Below are 18,913 nucleotides of genomic sequence, written 5' to 3' on the forward strand. Positions count from 1 at the left end.
TAAAAACCTGTGATATTGTTTCCTGGATCATTCAGTAGTTGATATTTATAAAGAGAGCATTTTACAGCACCAACCTAGGACCCACACATTTGCAGACCATGCTTCTAAAGAACTGCTCCAATGAAGGGAGAATCCTTCAACAGCTTTTATGAAAAGTCAAGTGGACATCTGGAGAATGCTGATAGCTCATGTTGTATTTCTTTTCCTATGTTTTATCCCTAAGGAACCCATTCATTTAATAAATTGATGAAAATGTCAATCAAGATGTCTATTCCATGACAAATGAATCACACGAAATCAAGCTAATATGTTTCTCAGAAAGGGCATCTTGAATCTTATGATGCAGTACTGCCTGTGTTAGGCAGAAACCTTAGAAAGAATCATTATTTCACATTGTTAATCTCACCAACTCTTCTGTCTGAAGAATGTTTCTACCCCTTGCTTTGACTTTGTGAGATACTTCAAACCCTGGGCACTCTATTTTCAGTCTTTCTTCTTTATCTTTATAGCCATGGATGATGCTGAGTTTCCAGATTAAAGAAAGAGTAGTTAGACACCAATTGATGTTTCTTGAGACAGCTTTAGCACTTACCTGCATACTTTTAAAGTATTCATTAAGGAAGTTAGTTATATACTTTGCTGTAGCTCATTTGTTCTTTTGTCTGGTTCACCATTTGCTTATCAAATGCTTGAAATAGATTTAAGCTACACATATTAACCAATGTTTCCAATTTAAGAGAAAAACGAGAATACAGGGTGCATTGTGAAGGGGGTAAAGGGGCCTTGACCCTTTCGTTAGCATTTGGCTGACTTTTACCTTTTTCTCAAGTGATGTGATCAGAGCTCACCTAGTTTTCTTACCAATGGGGAAGAGTTTCACTGTACAAAGATACCTGCAAAAGTTTGCTTCTTTCTTATGCTCCCCTAAAACAACTCAATATGGTTTTAGGCATGCAAGTGTCTGCCTGTAGGGTTGTTATTGTCTAAATGCTTTTCTTTTTTTCAATTTTTTATTGAAATTTGCCTTCACTTGGCTAATTTTAGGATTTGGTTGTTTTGAGATATTTAGTTCGTGAATAATCTGCTGCATGGATAGATTGATGCCACTATTCAAGACCATGCAGTCATAGATCCCTCATTTCCAGTTTTTGTTTCATCTGAAAATACAGAATTCACTTCTTCCTATGTATAAATGTATACCAAGGCAACTGTCATCCATTATGTACTGGCTAGTTTTATGTCAACTTTACACAAGCTAGTTCACAGAAAAGAGAAAACTGAGTAAATGCCTCCACAACAACAGGCTGTGGACAAGCATGCAGGGAACTTTTAAAATTCATGATTGATGTGGGCATGGCCCAATCTATTATGAGTGGTGCCATCTCTGTGTTGGTGGTCCTGGGTTCTCTAAGAAAGTAGACTGAGAAAGCCATGAGGAGCAAGCTAGTAAGCAGTACTCTTCTTTGGCTTCTGCATCTGCTCATTTCTCCAGATTCCTGCCCTATTTGAGTTTCTGTTCTGGCTTCCTTCAGCAATGAACAATGATGATATGAAAGTGTAAGCCAAATAAATCATTTCATTCCCAAGTTGCTTTAGTCATGATGTTTCACCATAGCAATAGTAAGCCTAATTTAGTTACATTTGAAACCAGAGTTTTGATCAGAACTGTGAGAAAATAAGATTCTGTTCTATCAAATTTTGTTGCAAAATAACAAAATAGATTAAGACATATGAGTTTGTAGTTCAGAACACTGAGAAATTCATGCCTGCAATAATCTGCTGTTCCTTGATACCCAGAAGGCACTGTTTGTTTCCAAGGTCCTTAAAATTAAGACAGAAATTCATTAAGTCTTATTCTTGTTTACCCTTTTACTTTAGAAACAAGGAAACCAAGGTTGCACATTTAAGTGAGAGGTACCAAGTTTCTCTGACTGGAAAGCCTGTGGACTCAGATTGGAATTTGGGTTTTTGGTGTCTTGTCTTTCTACTGGAGGTAGGCTTTATAAGTTCCCTCTCCCCACTGTAGGGCATTTCATCTAAGGGTCCCTCCCTTTGAATCTTGAGAGTCTCTCACCTCCCAGGTGTTTGATTGCCATCCCACAGTAAAAAACTCTGACCCATAATTGTTCCTGTCTGTAAGAACTGCAGACACAAAGATGGAGAAGAACCTGAGGGAAAGGAAGTCCAATGGCAGGCCCAAATTGGGACTCAACTCAAGAGAAGTCCCCATGGCCTGACACTATTACTGATGCTATGGTGTGCTCACAAAAAGCGGGCTTTCCTGACTGCCCTCCAAAAGACCCAACTAGCACCTGAATGAGTCAGATGCAGATATTTACATCCAGAAGCTGATGACCCTTATGGTTGAATTAGGGAAAAGTTGGAAGAAGCTGAGGAGGAGGGCGACCCTATTGGAAGACCAGCAGTCCCAACTCACCTGGAGCCCCAAGATCTCTCAAAGAGTGAACTACCAACCAGGCAGCATACACCAGTTGATATGAGTTCCCCAACACGTATACAGCAGAGGACTGCTGGGTCTGCACTCAGTGAGAGAAGATGTACCTAACCCTCAAGAGACTTGAGGCCCCAGGGTCTAGTGGGGTGGGGTTCAGGGGTGGAGACATTCTCTTGGAGATGAGGGGGAGGAGGTATGGGATGTGAAACAGTCAGAGGTGGACCAATAGGAGGATAGTCTGGACTGTAAAAGGGAGATTTAATAATAATAATAATAATAATAATAATAATAATAATAATAAAGAATTTCGGTTCTTTGACAGTACAATGTAGGTTCTTCACAACATACCATATTTCTAAATCCCTTGCAGATCAGGCTGAATCAGTGTAGCATTTAAATAAACAGATCCACTGCTCTCCTGTGTGTTTTTGCCAATCATTACTTTAGTAATTTTCACTGTACTGCAGATGAGAAAATAAAGCAGACCACTGCTTTGGAGGTATAATTGTAAATGTTGCTTTTATTTTCTCATATGTAGGGATGAAATAAGAGCCACAGCCAAGCTGTGGGAATACACAGCTTGGGCTGAGCCCAGCATGCTTCTATTTATGGCAAGGCATAGGCCTAGAATCTTCTAGCCTTTGTACAATCTAATATTCTGCAAGCCTGGATCTTGAAGGTTTCAGCTTCCAGCATCCATCTGCGTACCTAGGCCTAAAATGTTTCAGCCTCAGAGTCTTATGGCTAAGGAAGCTCACTCCTAATTCTTTCTGAACTCTGGCTGGATGGTTCAACTAAGCTGTTCTGGCTCTAACTCCTCTCCAAGCTGACTGATTCAAATTGTATTCTCTCAGCTTCTGCTTAAATTTCTCTGTTTGAAAAGACTGCTTCTGAACTCCATGAACTTAACTGAGCACAACTATACACAATTGAACAGAACTGAACTGAACTAAACTCAACTGAATTGAATAGAACTCTACTCACTCTCCCTCACTGATTATTAGCAGCTTCTCTTTTTTGTCTGTTCTCATGAGTCTTGGACTTATTTGACTCATTCTGTCATCTCTTTCTCTGATTGGTCACTTCAATTAGACATCAATGTTTGGCATAAGGGTGTGTACTAGAGGCATGCATATATTCCAGCCAGAGGGATTAAAGGTATATTCCAACCAAAAAGTATGTGTCCTCATTCAAACTGGATCATATCTTTGGATGTGTCTCTTGTGAGAACAGCCATGTTGCTGGATTGAAATTACTCTACATGGAGACTTTTAGATAAATTGTTTTATCTCCTTTGAAATATAATTTGTTTTAGATGAAATACTATGATCACACTTAAAGCAAAACTCCAGTCTTCAAGCTAACAGGAACCAGTGAGGATATGTCAAATAAAAATATATTAGTGAAAAATGTTAAAGAGTCATAAAATTTAAGATTGGATGGAATGGAAGCACACCTCAAGCTAAGTTCTGATAGTTCTTATGGCATGCTATGTTGTCAGCCTGGCAGAAGTCAGGCACCATTTCAGTCAATCAAGTGTCAATCACATACAATCATCATTATAGTGAGGATAAATCCTGTACTTCTTATTTGTGGCACACACTGGTCTATATTTACTTATACAGCCAAACTATAGAGCTATAGTCCATAATATTTGCACATAACAAGATCAGTGTCATTAGCTTTATGGATTTATACATCCCAGAATAAGCTTATTTTGTTGTTGCTGTTGTTCATTTGTTTGTTAGTTTGTGGGATGAGTTCTTGCTATGTAATGCAGGCTGTCCTTGAACTCACAATCTTTCTATCTTAGCTTTCCAAGTGCTGCAATTTAAAACCTGTTAAATTTTAAGATTAAAAGCACCAAACCTGCCGGGCAGTGGTGGCGCACGCCTTTAATCCCAGCACTTGAGAGGCAGAGGCAGGCAGATTTCTGAGCTCGAGGCCAGCCTGGTCTACAGAGTGAGTTCCAGGACAGCCAGGCCTATGCAGAGAAATTCTGTCTCAAAAAACCCCCCAAAAGAAAAAAAAGAAAAAAAAGCACCAAACCCAATGTACTTGAGTTTTTAAAATATGAGTAATCTTAGGCATAGGTTTTATGTAGGTTTCTTAAGATTATGTAGCTTGTGTGTGGGTATTGGAATTTGAGTTAAAATGTTTGGCTCTAAGATTGGTGCTCAATACCTCTTCTACGCTTGATGAATAGACCACTCACTCTCTGTAAGGAAATTTGTAGTGCTTGGGCATCACAAGAAAGATGGCTTTGTGAATGTACTTTTCATTATCTTCTCTGAATTCTTTTTCTGTTGTATAGGGAAGCTATTGATTTTTGTATATTTATTTTGTGTTAGAACAGCTTACTGCCTTCAGTTATTATTAATAGTCATAATAGTTCTTCAGGGACACCTTCTATATTTGCCAGGAGTATGATCCCATTTATAATGGCATGCTTCTTCCTTCATCCCCAGTGCTATGTCCTGTATTGAATTCCTATTTCAACAGATTTGGTATAATGCAAGTACTCTTTAAAAATAATTGTAGTGAGAAAATAAATATTCCAAAATGGAAGAAAAGAAATGAAAAAGAAAAAGAAGGCAATATTGGAATTTCTTTTGAAATTGTGTAAAGAGGTGAAAATACATGAAAACCAGTTTTAAAATGAAGACCGTTTCTACTATCGTGATTGGTTTTGGAGGTGTTGTGAGTTTAGTAACTGTGTGGTAGATCCTCACACCTTTCTTCAATTTCTTCTTAGTTTATAACAAATTCCCTTTTAATCAACTGAAGATTATTTAAAATAAATTTCTACAACTTAATGGGACAAGCATAACTAGAATGATGGAAATGCTTTGGTGTTTTGGAGACCATAAGCAGTTAAGGGGCATTTCAGGTATAATGCTCTCACAGTCTGGCCTGAGCTGATGTTATGGGAAAATCAATATCAAGCAGAAAGGGATCATATTAAAAATTGACCAAGCTTGAGAACACGGGCTGGGAAACACTCGGAGGCATGCAAGCTTAATTGATAATGATCAGGAAATTGACTCGATTTAAAGGTGAATTCCACTGATGTACTCATCTGAAACAATCTGACTCATAGGAAATGGTTAGAATTTTTGGTTTATAAACAGTTCTAGAAATTTATATTTAGATAAAATTTATATAAATAAATAATATATTAAAACAAATTATATACTAAAACAACTACATTGTCTGGCAGTTAACAAAACCATGAACGAATTACGTTAAATGTAATACCTATGAAAAATGTAAGTTCATAAAATTGAAAACTTCTGGTGGGGATTGTAGTGGGAACAGATTCAGTTTTCTTTAAGTGGCTGGCCACTGGGAGTTTGACCATGCTCCAGTGAGTATATTGGCAATAAAGTTTGACATTCCTCCTCCTCCTCCTCTTCTTCTTCCTCCTCTTCCTCCTCCTGCTCTTCCTCCTCCTCTCCCTCTTTTGCTTTCGGGGAAGTGGGATCACAAGACTGTGGGGAACCTGAGAGGAATGGGAAGTGAGTGTGATTGGGTTTCATGATATGAAATCACAAATAATTAATAAAAGTGTCATGTTGAGATTTTATAAAACAAATGAACTGACTAATTTCATCTTTTCAAAATGCCATGACAGATATTACACTGTTTATAAAAAATTGACATACTTCAAAAACATCATGGTAACTTTCACGGGTCCCAGTCTTTGAGGTTTTCTGTGAACATGGGTATGTTCTCACTGATAAGTGGATATTAGCCAAAAAGAAACTCAGAATACCCACAATACAACTCACAGACCTTATGAAACCCAAGAGGAAAGAAGATCACACCAAAGTGTGGATACTACAGTCCTACTCAGAAGGGGGCTTGTGGAGGGGAAACTGGGAAGGAGGATAACATTTGTAACTGTGTAAATGGCAGAGCCCTGTGCTGTCTGTAGGAAGTTTCTTCTCTGAACCATATACCTATGGATTCAATCATGGGCTCTGTGCAACACATCACTACAGCTACCATTCTGAAGAATAAAACTAGCGAAGGTATGGGAAGGGAGCTAAGCTGCTAGTACACTGTCTTAGCATGTACAGAAGCACAGGTTTAGTCCCCAGCATCATGTTACACTACCTATACTAGAACCTGCCTGTAATCCTACGACTCAAAATGTAAAGGCAAGATGATCAGAAGTTCAGAGCTATTCTGAGGTCCAGATCAACTTACTTACTAGCTGGTGCAATATGAGACATTGTCTAAAAATAACTGATTTCCCAAGCATACTCACTAAATGCCACAGAACAAGCAAATTAAAAAAAAATCTTAATGACAGTCCCTTGGCCTGCCAGTTATTGCCAGGTCTCTGGAATAAGTTGTCATTTCTGGGACCTGATTAGAGGAAGGCCACACTCATGTGAAACCAATTTCTTACACAGTCTATACTTTGAAACCATCTCAGCATATTCCCACTTATGTAATCAGAAAGAACATTTTGCAATGTCTCTTTATTTCTTCGCTCTTTTTTTGTGTAAGAAAAGGGGAGCCCCAACTCTTCTTGTCCCTCTTGGGTGGTCCTGTTGTTTCTTCTTTGAAATAACAAGGGTATAATTTTTTTCTCCTTTCAAAGATGCTAAGTGGCAGTTATTGTGCCGTCTTTATTGTCTGTTGCTTTCTTAGCACTGCCTGGCTCTTACCCGCTTGTGTAGGAGCTCAACAGGGGACTTTCATCATCTTTTCTTTACCCCAAGTGTTGCCCTCTTACATTTCTCTTTTCTTTTCTTTCTCTGGACATCTTTATTTTCATTTTGCTCGCATGCTTCTTTGAGAAGACAGAGAGTAGTGTGCTCCTTTAAAAGCCTATCCTCTTCAAAGAATAGAGGAGAAAGAGGTTAATAAACTGAGCGAGAGACATGGACTGAGCAAGCTACCCCTCCCACAGCTGCAATTGAGAGGGAGAAATAAAATGGGAACAAACAGCAGATAGTGAGTGGGAAACAATCTTGGGCACAACACTGAAAACCTCTATTCAGAAATGCAACAAATTGGATATTCCCTTTAGTGTGTCAATCTCTTATTCCCAGCTCTTATGTGCCATCTCTTTTCCTTGACGCTCAGTCTGAAGTATTTCCTCTCATGGAAAGAATGGAGTTTTTCAAACTCAAGAGCCTAATTAGGAACAAGGTTTTCCACCCTTTCAGGATTACATTGGAAGCTAAACTTCTCTTTTCTGCTCTATTTACAATGGAGGCGTTTATAATAAAGAGGCTCACAGTAGGACACTGCTGCCATTGGTAGTATCGAAATGAGAACTGTACGGAGAAAATAGACATAAGTTCAAGTACTGTGGGGCCTATTGTTTGTAAGTGTTTTTGTCTGATGCAGTAAGAAGCAGGCATATACCATATTGGAGCTCACTAAGTGGAGTGCACACCATCTTAACACTTTAATGAGTCTTAGTTCTGGGAAAAATGATGCTCACCTCTAAATTTTGACGTCAGTATCTTAGGCTACTTTTATTGAACTTTAACGCATGAGCATAGTACAAGAAATAGTGATGTCAGAGATGGCTTGGGAGAGAAGCAAATTCATGACAGAAATATATAGTATGTTAGCATTGATCATGTATCATATTTCTGAGCATTTTTTAGAGCATTTTATACTTGTGTATAAGAGTCAGTGGGAGAACAGAGAACTTCCCACTAGAAGTTCTGTGAAGAAGCACAACAATTGCCAGTGTTTCTAGTGAGCACATAGACGGGTTTATTTTTCATAGCATGGATGGCAACAATACTTCTGGAGAGAAGAATGAGTAGAAATCTTAGAAGAAATTAGAATCTTCTTTTTTGTTGCTATGTTATAACCCTTCTTACCCTCTGGACTTGGAGACTGCCTTTGTTTACCCCTCTATCTGTAAGCTTAGTGACTTTTGCCTCAATTGGCATCTTGAATGAGTACTACCCAACTTCTAGACTTGTCTGAATTTAGTCTAGTCTCCATGTAACCTACTCTCCTCCTCATCTTCTTTCTCATCTTCCTCTTCTTCATCCTCTTCTTCTTTCTCCCCAACTTCTTCCTCTCCTCCTCCTCCTGCTGCTCTTCCTGCTCCTTCTGCTCCTCTTTCTACTCTCCAGATCCTCTTTCTTATTTTGGTTAACTCAATTGTCCCTCTGATTATAAGGCAACAAAGCCTAGATAATCTCTACACAGTCAGTTAAATGATAATGCGTTTAGCAGTGCATGTTCAGTCTTTTTGTTCTCTCCACTATCTATTTGTGTATTGGTCATAGTAGAAATGGTTTACCACTCTGTCTACAAATTATGTGTTATTCAATTGACATTCACACTGGGATTTCTGAACAGATAAGGCTGGAATCGGTCTGACTCCTATATCTTTCTCTTGAACTATTTCTGAGAGAATTTCCATTGTTTCTTTCAAAAATACAATTCAGATATAACTGTAAAATCTTCTTGGATTTCTCAGATGAACAGTTCATCATTGTCCATTTCTGTGACCACATAACTAACTGGAAGTAAAATTTTTGTTTATTCATTTGTTTTGCTTATTTATTCTCTACTATGGTGATGCTATTTTCTTGCAAACAGGGTTTAAGATGTAACTGGCATAGTATCTAACATGGTAATATTTGAGTACACTGTTGCTATCTTCAGTCACACTGGCAGAGGGCCTTAGATCCCATTACAGATGGTTGTAATCCACTGTGTGGTTGCCTGGAGTTGAACTCAGGGCATCTGGAAGAGCAGTCAGTGCTCTTAATTGCTGAGCTGTCTCTCCAATCCCTAATGTTTTTTGTTTGTTTGTTTGTTTTTAATGAGAGATTAAATTACATTTGAAAGTCTCCATTTTTCTGATAAGTTGAGGATATAGAAAAGAGGAAAGTATCAAGGGCTTTAAGATCGGGATGCACAGTGATGCTATCATGAGGACATTCCGTTCTTGTAAGAAGGCTTATATAGGTAAGTTTGAGGATGAAAAAGTATGGAGGATCCAATAACTTTTTCTTACAAATCCTTTGCCTTAAGTACATTGGTAAAATACCCAGAGCAAACGTACAGAGAGCATGCATATAGAGCATGTAAATTGATAATGCTTGGTTCACTTTACTCCAGCTGTGTTTTGCTCTGGAAAACCATTGCGTATCTTTTACTTCATTAAACATGAAGCCTACAGCAAGTCTGAAGGTTTTTTATAAACTATCTATTTTCTTATTAACCTAAAGGAAATAGGAAACGTCATAGAGTACTATGGGACAAGCATTTTCCTGCTCCTCTTCTCCCATCCCTGTTTGTACCCACCAATAACAGCCAAGATTATCTTAGATTATCTCAAAGATCAGGGACATTTCAAAATATTTAATTTAAGAGAGAATATACATTATGAGAAACAAACAATCATGGCTCTACATATGATTGCATTCATCTGGAAGACATTAAGTAGGGTGAATAACACATACATAGGCCTGCAGAAGTAGAACAGTAATAGATCTGTGTAGAGCCCTAAGACAGGTGATGATGTAACCAAGACTGTATTTTAAAATACACAAGCAAGTTTTGTTTGCTTGTTTGTTTGTTTACTTAATTTGTCTTCATATGACTCAAAAGCAACCTAAAGAAATCTGTCAGCACTGTGTTCACCTTGACTGCTTCTCATTGGTCAAACACATGCTGAAGAGCATACACTTAATCTCTCTAGCCATCTTTGGCTATCAGTACTCTTTTCTTCCACAGTGGTTCTGTGGTCTGAAATGGAATAGAGAGCTTGAGCTGATTCTGTGCCTGGTTTTCTGTGAAGGCCACTAAATGTCAGTCCTTGTGCTATGAATGGGACCTTGGTGGGGTATCCAATCTCTATTGATTCATTTTGATTCTAGATATTCTTAGTTATCCTTTTCAAAATTCTTACAACCACAGAGGTAGGAGGGAAAAAAACCAACAGTTCGCTGGGTGATATTGTTTCACGTGTTTCCCTAAGGTAGCCTTGACCTTGCCTTTGTAGAAAATGCTCATTAGTGTACCATCTGTAAAGGCATCTGCCACAGGAATCAAGAGAACAAAGGACAGTTACGCTAGCTCCTTCATCATCATGACATGTCTATGTTGTATAAGTAGACACTACTACAGTATTCAGAAATACTCCATTTCTAAAGATAACAACCCTCCACTTCAGATTTCCTGATTTTTATATCTAGAACAAATATAGTCCATTATTAAAGTTAAAAATCATTGATTATTGACAAACAGCTCCAATTTTCCTCTTTAACTTATTTATTCTCTTTATAATTTTCAGGCTATTGTTCAGTAAATATTTTTCATTTTAAATTTGACTACATTCTTTTTTGTAAAATTTTCAACATTGATTTACTTTTACAGTTGTTAGGGTTTTTTCTTGTGTATTCATAAAATTTTAACTGACAAAAGTTTTATAATATGAATTAAGTTTGAATATTTTAGTGTCTATATGTATATAGGTTTGTACACATAAGGATCTGAGTATATTGCTGTGCTCTGAACACCAGAGTAGTTACACGCTACTTGTACTCTGATAAAGTACCTGAAGGCTGTTTCTTTCTTTATAGATGGAAACTGATATTATATATGTATATTTGATATGTATAGCTAATTTTTACTTTCAGGAGCCAGAAGTTGGTGTTAGATCCTGGATCTGGATTTCTAGGCAGTTGTGAGCTACTGGATATGGGTTTGGAACCAAATCCAAATCATCTGCATGAGCAGTACGCACACTTAATCACTGAGCCTTCTCTCTACCCCTCTTGCACTATTTCCTTAATGCTAATAGAAGACTGTGTATAATCTGTATTTAGGATAATTTTGGATTTATCTATTATAGGTGGTGACCTTGTCTACCTTAACTTTTGTTTTTGTAGCTGAATCAAATATTGACCACAGTAGATCATCCTAATAGGAAGCCCTATAGACCTGTCTGACAATCGATCTCATGTACAGAGAATCTTGAAGACTCCAAAAATACAAATACTACCAAACAGATTCAGCAGGATACAAATAAAACTGCAAAAATTAGTACTCTATATACTTGTCATGGATTATATGAAAAGAAGGTTTTTAAATTACCCTTATAATTACAACAGAAAAGAATATACTTAGATGCAAATCTAACAAAGAACATGGAATATTTTATGCTGAAAATCATAAAACAATGATGACATCAACTGAAGACAACAGATAAATTGTAGCTATGTCATGTTCACAGACATGACATAGAAGAATTACTATAAGTGTTATTACAATCCAAAGTAACACACATAACCATCAGAACCCTAGTCAAAGTTCCAAAGTTTTATTCTTACAGAAGTGGGGGCATACATATTTGCATGGATCCACAACAGATCATGAATAATCAAAACAATCTTAGGCAAAAAGGACAGAATTACAATTTGTGACTTAAAATATTATGAAGAAACCATAGGAAAATTTTTTTACTGGTGTAAGGATAGGCATATTAAGTAATAGAACAGGACAGAGCTTTTAGAATAACCTCATTTATTTATTAGCAGTGGACTTTTGACAAATATGTTGATGACATAAAATGGAGAATCAAAAGTGATTTAATGATCAACTCTGGTAAAATTGCTTACCCTCATACAGAAGAGTAAGGAAATACAAACGTTCAACTCAGAATGAAGACTTAAACATAGGACTTAAGAGTGTAAGTCTATGAAAAGAAAGCACAAGGGACATATTTTATCACAAGAGATTGAACAAGCATCTAAGATGGAAAAAGCAAAAGTAGATATTGAAACTACACAATGTTTCTGAATAGTAAAGACAAGATATTGGAAGTAGACAGTGCATAGAACTATCAGTGACACTTGGAAATTTTACATTGTAGAAGGAGTTATTGCAAAATATAAAAAGGAATTTAAACAACCCAATAGCCATAAAAGAGGCTGACTGAAGAATGTAAGAAATATATGGAGACGCTTCTCAGAAAGAGACATTCAAACAGTGTGAGTTTGTTCAGTATTATTAATCATTCAGGAATGCAATTTAAGACTATATTAATATATTATCTTCTGGTTGTTAGAATTTCTTTTGCCAAAAGAATTAAAGACAATGTTGGGGAGGAGACAGAGAAAAGAATACTCTGTACACTTTTGGAGAATGTGAGTAGAGAATGCTAGTGACAATCCTCAAAAAACTGAATATACAACTGTTGCGTGCTGCATCAACAGCAGCTCTTTAACTATGTTCACAGGAAATGAAATCAAATTGTGTGTTGGTAGCATTACTGTCCACAATAGTCAATATGTAGACTCAACTTAACTGTCAAGGATGAATGAATAAAGAAAATGTACAACATACACATGCCTAAAACTGAGTAATATTTAGCTTTAAAAAAAGAAAAAATTCAGTTGAGAAAATATGGATAAATCTAAAGAATATTATAATCAGTGTAATGAAAGAGTCACAGATAATACATCATTTCATTTGTATGTGGAATCTAAATGATCCTGATATATCAGTAGAACGACAGTTACCAGAGGCTGGGGAGTGGAGTAAGCCAGCATGTGGAGAGTTACTAAAGAGTAAATTTGGGTAGCAAGAGAAAATGTTTTGAGGTCTACTGCATGGATGGTAACTGTAATGAATAATGTATTTTCCATATAAAAATAACTGAGAGTAAATTTCAAATGAATCACTAGAAATATGTCAAGGGACAAATTTGTTAATGACTACTCTGTTAGTTATGTTAATTAGTTTTATTTAATTACTTTAGCATTAGAATATGCCAGGTATTCCTAAAAAGGTTTTAAAATATAATTATGATATATTAATTTAAAATAATTATTAGGATCTGAGAAGGTGGCTTAGTGGTTAGTAGCACATACCACTCTTGTAAGAGGACCAAAGTTAATTCCCGGCTCTCATACTGGACTGCTCACAAAGGCTGTAACTCTCTGTTTCCAGGGTGACTTAACCCTTCTGTTTCTGTCGGCACCTGTACTCATAGGCACATACCCCCACATAGACATACACATAATTAAAAGTAAAATAAACCCTTAAAAGATTGTTTATAGTAGCATCCAAATATCAAATGATTAGATATATAATAAAATATATGTAATTTCACTATTCTGAATACTAAATAAATGCCGAGAAATGGATATCTAAGGATTCAAAAAATTACCAATATGCTTAGAAGAGTTTATGTACTAGCCTTTATTTTTCATAGGAAATCGGAACAGTTAACAATGGTTCTAAACTAAAGGAACAATAATGAAAGAAACACTCAAATGATTGTCGGGAAGTGTATCATCATATGGACTTGAAAACAATGTTTCCAAAATGTCAGTTGTATGAAGGTGATCCTTAACTTTGACCCATTCTACATCAAAACTCAACAGAAAATCTTCCTAAGAATCTACAACCTGATTTCAATTTTTTTGTAGTGTCAATAGACTCAGAATGATGATTTTATGTTTTTAAGCACATAGAGGAGTGGTTCTGCCTTATTCATTGTGTTGCTGAGGCATCCAAAGCCTGTGCTACCAGGACATTGGAGACATGCAGATAAAAGAGGCAGAAGAGAAACACCCAAGTAGAGCTACAAGTTTAATATGGCCACTGAAATTTTAACCAAAAACTAGATCCAATTCTAGTACTCTCATAGTTAAGAGAGGAAGCTTGTAAATTTGGGTGCAACTTGGGTTGTTTTCCTAAAAAGAAAAGGAAACAATTATAAAATAGTATTTTCATAACAAAATTTTAGTTAAGTGTCCATACATGTGTTCTAGTGAGTCTATGAGGGCACAGAACCATTGTAACTGTTCTGGTTTCCTATGAATAATGAAGGCTAGTACATAAACCACCCTAAGCACATTGGTTATTTTTTGAATATGTGAATATCCATTTACTGGCAATGCTACTCCTGAGGATTTATTTAACTGAATTGAACACTTTTAAATGAAAATGTATAGGCAAATATTCGTAGCACCTTTAATTACAAGGTAAAAAAGAACAGAATTGTCTAATAGGTAAGTGGATAAACAACCTGTAATGTATTCTATAATAATTTGCTACCTAACAGAAACAGACAAGTCAATGATACACTGAATCAAGTGGACAGGTTTTCAAGCATTAGGATGAGTGAAAGAAGCTGCTCTCTGATCTGTACTGTATGACTCTGCATATGAAACCCTTGAATTAAGATTAGAGGTTGATCTAAGTGACAAGGTTGACTCTAAAGAGGAAGAGAGGATTCTCAAGTGAATGACTTCCTTCTATATTTTGATATTGGTAGAGAATACATATATGCATTCATCTGAAGACATCAGAGGAATCTATCAGAAAACATGCAGATCAAAAATAACTTTACATGTCTGTTAAGTGGATACTGTACATACACAACCAACTTTCTCACAGACACCCAAGTGCTAGTAAGCATGTGAAGAAAAAGAAGCACACACTATTGGTGGGCATGCAAATTTCTACAGCAATGATGAAGAACAGTATGGAAAGCTAAACATACAAACACTGTGTGATAATGTGGCTACCACATAGCCAGAGGACATCAGAAGATCATGGTGTGGCAATGCATGCCTACAATTCTTGTGTCATTGTTTATATTAGTTATGACATAGGAACATGTGTTCATCAAATGAAAGAATTGATTGATATTAACATATGCACACATGTGTACCCATGATGGACTATTAATTGCAAAAGAAAAATGATGTCCTGTCACTTATGGTGCAGTTGATGGAAGCGTAGAAAATCATATTAAGGAAGGCAAGTTAGATGCAGAAATACTTATTTCTCATAGGTAAACAAAAAGAAAAAAGAAAAAGAAAGTAAGAAAAAGAAGTCAATCTGAAAGTACAGTAGGGATTACCATGGAATTTTCCATAAAAAGCAGATGTCTTGGTGGAAAACCATGCTATAATTATTAGCTAGTCAAACTTTATGTGATTTTTAGATCAAACCTTAAACAACATAGACATAGTTCAGGCAGAGAGATTGAGTCCTTAGAGGCAATAAAACAAGAGAAAAACCTAGTGAGTCACACAACAAAAGCTAAGAATAACTGGTTGTGGTTGATACACTGGATGAGGCAGATGCTAGTGAGGAGACACAGTAGCTATATCTTAAGAGCTAATTAGTGTGCTCTGGCCTGAGGTCATTCTTTCACCTCTAAGTAACAGCAATGATCAAGTGTTGACTGATTTGGTGAATAATGGGGAGGGAGAATTTATAGGGAGTTGTGCAAATTAGACAGAAGACAAGTGAGAAGTAGGAATTTGCAGTTAGATTGTCCATATAGTCAATCTGATCATGAAGTCTAACAAGGTCTATGAGCATGATCAAAGTGTAACTCCAGGAAATAGAAATAGTTTATATCTAATACAAACAGTTGAGTTAAGAAAGAGGCCTAGGAAGAATGGGTAAGTAATTCTGATAATTAAAATTAAAAAGACTAGCATACCTCAACTACACTTTAATTATATAATAGACATAGTGCTGTTTTATATATAATTTTATACATGAGGAAAGGAATATTCAAAGACTATAAAGACTAATTTTTAGATGCCTTTTACTTTTAAAATTATGTGTATATATGTGTCTGAGTGTGGGTTTGTACACACAAGTCCAGATGACCACAGAGATCAGAAGAGACCATGAGTTCCCTGAAACTGGAGTTAAAGGCAGTTGTGAGCTACATGATTCAGGTTCTGGAAACTCCTGCTTCCTCTGGAAGACCAGTATGCATACTTAGTAGCTTATCCATGGCTCCAGACTCACCTAAAACTGTTTTGCTTTTCTAAGTTTTCTAACAGACTTATGACCCATAGAATTTGAGAAAATCCTTTCTACCAATGAATATGATTAATGACCTCATTTTTCTGGTAAAGTGTCACTGAGGCATTTAGAGTTGAGAGATTCATTCATTGAGAACAATTTTGGGGGATCCTATGAGTTCCTCTCCAGTCCTGAGAAATCTCTAATTTTTGAAATAAAAAGACCAATGTGCCCAATATTGTAGCTAGGCCAATTATGACATCTTACTAAGTTTGTAACTTTTAAAATTTTTAATAAAAAATTTTAATTAAATTTTAATCCATTTTCAATATTCCTGTTTGCAAAACTCTTTCTCAATCCACGCATAAGAGGATGAAATCTCTCTAGTCTTCATATCAATAAATTTCACGCATAGTTCTCTAGTTGTTCTCAGAAATCGGGCACTTTGAGCCCACAGTCATAGGCAAGGAAAAGGGTTTGCCTAAGTGTTTTTGATACTTTGTCTCTTTGGCATCTTGAATAAGTACCTGTCCATGCTGACTTTCAGGACAGGTGAGTATACATTATTTCTCCTGTTTCTAGAACAAAAATAAGGACCCTGAGCTTGAAACCTAGCTTCAAGACTAAGGATAGACATGAATGTTTATTACTCTTGGGGTTAATGGGACTCTCAACATCTCAATGGCTGGGTCTAAAGTACTGACTTTCAAGTTCCTAGGCATTTTATACTGTGTCAGAGAAGGGTAAAACTCTTGGGCTTATTTTAGTATAAACTAATAAGAAATTTTAAACTTCAACTTGGAATTAGGCTGGAGTTTTTAGATCTTTATCTACACTGATTCCAAAATAATTCATTTAAATGGTTTAAATGAATAATTCTTTTAAATGGATTTATGTTTTGTCATTTGCAAGAACATCTTCTCCCCCCACCCCACCCCAAAAAAAAAACAGCTCAAGGAAAAGCGATGAGAGTGATGACTCATGCCTAGAAATGCTGGCATATTTCTCAATGAGTTAATTCAGTGAGTGAGCATTAATCAAAATAACAACAATGAATTAGCACAACTTCCCCATGCAACACAATGATCAATAAAAGGGACAGCACAGGTGCCTTAGAGAAAATTTTAATCTAAGTGCAAATCTTTTATTCATAAGTTTCAAATTAAATCTGCTTGAGTTTTGAAAGCTCCATTCAAACATTAATAAATGTTTTTCTGTCAAAGGGTGGAAATGCCACACTTCTTTTGTAAACTAACACACAAGTGATTTTACGTGTTCCCAAATGAGAAACATGAGCCAAGCCAAATACATGGAATGGGCAAACATTAAATCGAGTTTATTATAAGCACAAGTGTTAGTGTAAGTGATGCTCTGAGGTATAGTCTACACACTGGAGAGATATTCCCAGTATGCCTTCAAAACCCCACATCTTCCAAATGTAAAGAATTCTGTTGAAAGCAGAGTGAGGAGTTCAAATATTTGTTATGACTGCTTAACACATGTATGTAAGGTAAATTTAACATGGTAGGAAGATATAAGTCATGCCTGTAATATTGACAGGTGTCAGAAGATCTTGGTTGAGGTGTTCTTAGGCTATTTTTCCACCTAAAGTCATATTTGTGATGGACAGCAAAGAGAATATAGGTATACATAGTATTAGATAGTGTGCTGGATAATTTTCTGTTTTATTTTGATTGTGACAAAAATACATGAAATTTAAATTTTACTTTTTTACCATTTATAAAATATTTATTTATATTTTTATTTATGCATATGTGCCTGTATGAATGTACACCTCATATATGCTTCATGTGTGCAAATAATTATAGACCTTAGAAGAAGATATCAGATCTCCTTGAGTGAGTTATAGTTACACATGACTGTGAACCGCTCAATGTGGATGCTAGGAATCAAACATAGATTCTTAGGAGTCGAGCTTGGTTCTCTTCCAAAGAATCTAATCAAGCTCAGTTAGTCCAGGCTATCTTCTCTATCTTTGTAGTACAGTTACAAGTACTAGGAAGAAGAATTTAGAATTTATGTATCCTGAATGCAGAGTTAGTCATAACATTCTATTTCCTTAGCAAGAATACATTTCAAAACGACCATAATGACATATCATTTTGTGACACTATCAGCATTTACTATTGGATACTGATGAGTAAAAATATATACAGTGTGAAATCTGCTTTAGAGACTGCCAGCTTCTACCTGTTGTGACATACTATCAGCCATCTCTACACAAGCCTTTTCAGTGTTCTGTGAAGGGCAAAGCTGTCAGGCCAGCAGACAATCACTCTTGAGACACATGGATAACGCAGGATTATGTGTACTTTGGCTGTGTGTGGGCTGGAGACAGCAGCTAAGCAGGCCAAGCATGGAATAGATTTAAAGTGATCCAGTCTGTCTGCTCCTGTGGTTCGTCATTTATTGTCACATATATTTATTTTATTATTTTGCCATGTTTTCCACTTAGCTCTGAAATCTGTTAGAAATAATGAGCACAGAAAAGCAAAAGCACATGTTTAGTGGGGATTTAAATACTTCATGTCTGTTACTTGAGAAAGGTGTTGAAACAATTTAATTTGCATAAAAGTTTCTTTGACATGTGCCATCCATCACACAGTCATAGTGGCTTTATTAGGACCACAAAAAACCAAGAACTCAGTATCGTCAGCA

The sequence above is a fragment of the Grammomys surdaster genome, unplaced genomic scaffold (genome assembly GCF_004785775.1).
Source record: "Grammomys surdaster isolate TR1022 unplaced genomic scaffold, NIH_TR_1.0 150, whole genome shotgun sequence".
In the NCBI taxonomy this organism is placed as follows: domain Eukaryota; kingdom Metazoa; phylum Chordata; class Mammalia; order Rodentia; family Muridae; genus Grammomys; species Grammomys surdaster.